This window comes from Rhinopithecus bieti, unplaced genomic scaffold, assembly GCF_001698545.2.
Source record: "Rhinopithecus bieti isolate Rb0 unplaced genomic scaffold, ASM169854v2 scaffold_34544, whole genome shotgun sequence".
Taxonomy (NCBI): Eukaryota; Metazoa; Chordata; class Mammalia; order Primates; family Cercopithecidae; genus Rhinopithecus; species Rhinopithecus bieti.
Window position 1 is genome coordinate 716,792 of NW_016814795.1, and position 6,920 is coordinate 723,711.

Below are 6,920 nucleotides of genomic sequence, written 5' to 3' on the forward strand. Positions count from 1 at the left end.
GACTTTTCCTCTACCTGGGAGAACTGGTGACTGAACTTCCTGTCTAAGAGGTTTGATGGTAGTAACTATCCCACAGAAGCGGTTTATTTTCTAGCACAGTAACAGGCATCTGGTGATTTTCTGCAACTATCTTTCATAAAACGAGCTAAATTTTTACTGGATTGGTTGTTGAGATTTTATTATACATATGTGTGTCTCTTTTCCTTTCTTTTTTTCTCTTACTTAAATGTGACTGCCTAGAGTAGTAGAAGGTTTTGTGAGAAGTGGAAAATTTGGTAATTTTATTTTACAAAATGCCTGAGTTTTCCTTATGTCAGCATGTTTGGAGAAATACCTATGTGTATGAAATAGCCTGATAGGTTTTAAGTGGAATTTTTGTTCCAGAGATTTTTCCCTTATGACTTTGATTCAACGAAATCAACATCATAATGTCTAAGGTCTTAATAACTAATATCTAAATAAGCATATTTCATGGTAAATGCTTGCATTATATTTGAGCAAAACATATATTTTAGAATCTATTGCAAAACTAGTACCAATACAGTGGATCAAGTATGAAATAACCCTTATTCTGTGTAGAACGTGGTGAAATTTACTAGGGCAGAGCTTGCATGTTTATTTGCACTTATTTGGAACTGTCTTTAATATTATAGATATTTTATTCTCTCCAATACATTTACCTTCCAAAATAGAGCAGGCTTTGGATTGGCAAATAAGTCCAAAAAGAAAACCTTGCATGAGTCCAGTGAAGTGCTAAAGCAGTTTACAGTAGTCCTGAAAGGATGAGGGCAAGGACGTTTAAAAATCCTCTGGGGATATTTGACAAGCAGCCTCCTTTCATGCTAGAGAAAGCTGCTTATATACCTGGCTTTTTTTCTCACATTAGTTTCTGGGTCATGACTTCATGTAACATAAGCTGCTTATGCTTAGTAATTTCCAATTTCCTCTTCAAGGATAAAAACATTATATTTGAACACACACATAGGTTAATAAAAATTCCCTATGCCTTTTATTTAGCAAACAAGATCATATATTAGGCAAAGATAGGATAATAGTTTTAAAATATCCAAAAAATAAAGTATTATTTTGATTTATAATCACCCTTTACAACTAAATCTTACTGTGAATTGTCACATTGTCTACCATTTAAGCAAACCATACATTTATAGTGAATGAAGACAATTATTTTTCCATAAATGTTGATAAAATCTTTTTAAAATATTATTTTTTGACAGCCATTTTTTAAAACATTCAGTTGTAAGAAAAGCAACATCTGAGAGATAGCTTTTTTTTTTTTTGAGACGGAGTCTCACTCTGTCGCCCAGGCTGGAGTGGAATGGCACGATCTCAGTTTACTGCAATGTCTGCCTCCCAGGTTCAAGCGAGTCTTCTGCCTCCACCTCTTGAGTAGCTGGGAGTACACCAACGCGCCACCACACCCGGCTAATTTTTTGTATTTTTAGTAGAGACGGGGTTTCACTGTGTTAGCCAAGATGATCTGGATCTTCTCACCTCATGATCAGCCCGCCTCGGCCTCCCAAAGTGCTGGGATTACAGGAGTGAGGCCCTGGGCCTGGCCCAGTCTTTACCATTCTGAGGTGGATAAATATCAAAATAGTCCCCGGATTCGGAAAAAAAAAAAAAAGCACTTGGTGGATGAGGCTGCGAACAACAAAAGCTGAGAGAGAGCAAAATCATCTTACATAAGAAAGAACATAACTCAGGAGGACTCAGCCCAAGATAGTGTTGGAGAAACTCCAAGAAGGTTCAAGTCTACAGGCAGAATAAAGGTATTTAAGAAATGTGGCAACTGCTTTGAGGGGTGAAATGCTAGGCAAAACTGATGGTTTAAAAAAGGATTTTAAAGAAGCTTTGTTTTATATCTGTTCTTTCTCCTCTGTTTTATGAAATCTTCAGAAAAATATTTATTCCCCCTTAATGTTATTTTAGAATCTTTATTTACCAGTTATAGGAGTATTTTTTTTCTCTCTCATTTGCTTACTAAGGTATTATTTAAAACAATATTTTTTTTTTTTTTTTTTTGAGGCAGAGTCTCGCTCTGTCGCCCGGACTGGAGTGCAGTGGCCGGATCTCAGCTCACTGCAAGCTCTGCCTCCTGGGTTTACGCCATTCTCCTGCCTCAGCCTCCCGAGTAGCTGGGACTACAGGCGCCCGCCACCTCGCCCGGCTTTTTGTATTTTTAGTAGAGACGGGGTTTCACCGTGTTAGCCAGGATGGTCTCAATCTCCTGACCTCGTGATCCGCCCGTCTCGGCCTCCCAAAGTGCTGGGATTACAGGCTTGAGCCACCATGCCCGGCCTATTTAAAACAATACTATTTGTTTATTTTAAGTGCGCAGTTTGGTGAATGTAGGTAAGTTATATTATTGTGCAACCATCACCACAAGTAAAAGAGTACTTCACTCTAGAAAGTTTTCTCCTGCCCCTTTCTCACCCCATAGCCTTTCCTAACCATGGCCCCAGGTCACCCCTGATTCACTTTGTCACTATAATTTGCCTTTTTGAGAATTTCATGTAAATGGGGCATATAGTACATAACCTTAGCACAGTGTTTCTCTGTCTTTTAACTACTGACATTTTCTCTATGTTTTCCTCTCTTCTACACCATTGATTTTTCCCTTTGTATTTATTGTTTCCTTACTTTTGTTTGCATTGTGTTCTAGATTTCTCTTTTTATGGTTTCCTAATGTTTAAACTTAGCAATAGAAATGTTTAAGTAATAATGGCAGTAAGAAGCCTAATGAATTTACTTTCATCTATAATTCTGTGCATTTTCTTTGCATTGCTTTTTGTTGGTTTGATAAGAAACTAAGGTCTGTGCAATTTTAAATGGAGTATGAGTAACAGTTTTCTCTAGTTCTTTAACTGGGAGCAGCTTTTTGTGATATTGCTAATCATGTGTGGTGTGAATAGGTTTTCATCAAACGCCAAAGAAAACAACAAAACCTGTGGTGGATGCTGTGTTTAACACTGGGTTTTTCTTTCCGGACCAAAGCTATCATTTCCCCAGCTGCCAGGACTGTTGGCATTGCACTCCTACGTGGAAATTACCTGTGGTCAGGTGCAGCTGCCTCACTTAAACCTACATTTTTTTTTCTAGGACAACTCATAATCAATGATATGAGTCATGAGATAATTGTACATGTAGGGAAAGAAAAGGTTAATGATACTTCTTTACCTGAAATTGGGATGGCACTGAAGAATCATGCTAGCTCCAGAGCTCCCCATGGGCTCAGCTGAAGCACTATAACTGCATTGTAATTCAACCTTTTTCCTTGCCCAGTCCTGCCTTCTTCAGAGCCTTATAGGTATTGAATAGAGTGTGCTCCCTAATAAATACCTCATACACAAATACCCATCTCAAATTTTATTTCCAGAAAATCTGACCTAAAAGAGTTGGGTGCCATGTATGGCACCAGGAAACTTTAAAATGCAAATTGGGGATTGAGTCACCTACCAGCCAGATGATAACAAAGACCCCATCTCTGAAAATCAGTAGTGTTTCAATAGCTCTTGATATTCTGTAGTAATGCAGTTATGAAAACTCTCACCTGTGGTAAGTGGGATGGGATACCTGTGGAAGCAATGTATGGGCTAATGAAATTTCTCAAGCATTTGAGAGATATGGGGAAAGTACTAAGTACTACAAAATTATATGGTTGTTGGAAGCTATGGATGTGGTAGAGAAACAAATGAAAGGCTGAATGTGAATGATTGCCAATTTAAGGTGAAATGTGAAAGTCAGAATGTTTCTTTGGTTTTCTGTAAAGAGACTTATATTTTGGCTAACAAAGGGTTCTTCCATAATATGAGATTTAATAGCCTGGCAGGGACGCCATGAGACAATGCTCACATGCTACTATGATTGCATTTGGAAGTATAGAAAAAGTGATGGGCTAAACTAAATATAGAAGAAGGGTTCAAAAAGCTCAATGAGGTGTGCATGCTGGAATGGCTATATTAAGCAAGGTTTAAAAAAATCTACCAACCTATATTCCACGGGAGGGCCAAAAGGACACTCCATTTATCAAAGAAATATGTTAGCGAGAGGAAACCAGTATCAGTGAGCTCAGCAGTGGTTGCTCTCTGTAGGCCAGGTTCAAAATAGAAAATGCTGATTAGGACCAGGGCTCCCTGAAAGCAATAATGACCCTGATATAATAGAGGCCACCTGGCAACATTTAACCATCAGAATTCAGGTGGGAGCAATTTCCATAATAGGTTGAAAGGTCTGAATGGCAGTCCATGATTCCGCCCTGTGGAGAACTATTGAAAAAAGAGAACAGTGTTCCTAGGCACAAGATAGTGGAAAAGCAAACATGAATACTCTAAATTATACAGTCATAATATATCAAAGATGGAAGATGAGGAAGCTGAAGGCAGTCTTTCCAATAAAATGTCACATTCTTATGCCGAGTTCTGAGACTTGAGCCAGCTCTAAAATTGCAATTCACAAGTCCCCATAGGAAGGATCTGCAACACCAGTGCAAATATAAACAGCAATGATAGCCCCAGTGGTTTTCTAAATAAACTTAGGACTATTTACTTGGAAACTACGTATAGAGAAGAGGGAAATAGAAACTTTGGATGTAGGACACAAGGTCTGAGTGTATACAGATAACCCAGGTCTCAATGTCATCATGGTGCCATTATTAATTAAGGTAGACATGTATGGGAACTTAGTAATAAAAGCTAAATCCTGACCAAGGTATGACTTACAACGTTTTCACTAGGTCCACAGATCCAGTAAGTGTCTTTCTTTTTCTTTCTGATTCCTGAATTTCCCAGAAGGTCTGGAAAAATAGAGTGAAGGGTAATCTTTTGAAGGTAGAGATGTAAGACCAGCTTAGAGAAGATACCCTGCGAGGATGGGGCACCATTCCCTATGAGAACATGGTATATATTCTATAGTAATGAACATTATTGTCTACTATTTATTCAAATAGTAAAATCTATGGGCCCTGGAACCAAAGGACAGAAGTAGCATCACTCCCAGTGACCCAGTTTGAAATCTGTATTCCCCAGTCCCTCAACCTTAGGTTCTGTGGGCTTAGAGCAACTGGAGATGATTTTACATCCCCCAACCCCCTTCCCTTGAGGTACATTTGGCAAAGTCTGTAAACATTTTTGGTTGTCACCACTGAAGGGTGATACTGGAAACTAGTGACTAGAGGCCAGGGAAGCTGTTAAATGTCCTGCAATATACTAGAGGGCCCAGAGCAAAGAATTACCAGGATTAAAATGCCAGTAGTGCCAAGGTTGAGAAAACCTGATCTAGAGAACATGCTTTCCAGAGGGGTATATGCTCTCAACAGGGGACAGAGTAAGAGTTCAATTGAACTTTAAACTATTGTTGCCATTCAATCACTTCAGAATCCCGAGCCCAAAGTAATACATGTAAGTGAAAGAATCAGCATCCCAGATGGTGTAATTTGTCCTCATCATTAGGAGGCAGTAGGGAAGCTGTCATATTACAGGACTGGGAGGTTCACCCCTTATACTTGGGTGACACAGTACACCAATTTTTTTTTTCTTTTTTGGTACTCTTATGACCAATTTTGATAATAAGTGAAAAAGTGCAGTAGCCGTGGCTTGATGAGGGCATAGTGACTGGGAGCTCAGGTCTGGGGCATCTCACCAGGTATGCCACATAGAGAAACAGAGGTTCTGTCCATGGGCATGAAGAATCAAAAGGAGGGATATGATGAGTTTTCAGATAAGCTGCATCAACAGAGATTATGATCTGTTCCACTAACCTTCAACTTTTAAGTTTCCTGAGGAAATGAGACAAAGCAGAATTTTGCAAAAGTAGTTGCAACTTACAGTAAGAAGCAAATGGATCTAAGTGGGTAGTAATAGATCTTTTGGTGCACTGTTCATTCAAGACCAAAGTACTTATTCTCCCAGCAGAGAGGCCTTTGGCTACTGAGATCTCAGAGCTTTATCCCTTCCTAGGAAACCCCCTCACTCATTACTGCAGGAGTGAGAGTTGCTTCCATGTCAGATTATTCTCAAAGCAAACTATGGGGCAGGTGACATCTCTTTTGCAATTGCATTACAATTGCAGTTGGTCTCTAGTGCCCAATCCTGCTTTCCTCATATCCTTAGAAGTGTTGTTCCCAAGTGCACACTTTAGTATATGTCTGCATAAAAATTTTCTTTTTTTTAATTATTATATTTTAAGTTCTAGGGTACATGTGCACAACATGCAGGTTTGCTACATATGTGTACATGTGCCATGTTGGTGTGCTGCACCCATTAACTTGTCATTTACATTAGGTATATCTCCTAATGCTATCCCTCCCCCGTCCCCTCCCCAAAATAGGACCTGGTGTGTGATGTTCCCCTTCCTGTGTCCAAGTGATCTCATTGTTCAATTCCCACCTATGAGTGAGAACATGCGGTATTTGGGTTTCTGTTCTTGCAATAGTTTGCTGACAGTGGTGGTTTCCAGCTGCATCCATGTCCCTACAAAGGACATAAACTCATCCTTTTTTATGGCTGCGTAGTATTCCATGGTGTATATGTGACACATTTTCTTAATCCAGTCTGTCACTGATGGACATTTGGGTTGATTCCAAGTCTTTGCTATGGTGAATAGTGTGGCAATAAACATACGTGTGAATGTGTCTTTATAGCAGCATGACTTGAAATCCTTTGGGTATATCCCCAGTAATGGGATGGCTGAGTCAAATGGTATTTCTAGTTGTAGATCCTTGAGGAATCACCACACTGTTTTCCACAATGGTTGAACTAGTTTACAGTCCCACCAACAGTGTAAAAGTGTTCCTATTTCTCCACATCCTCTCCAGCACCTGTTGTTTCCTGATTTTTTAATGATTGCCATTCTAACTGGTGTGAGATGGTATCTCATTGTGGTTTTGATTTGCATTTCTCTGA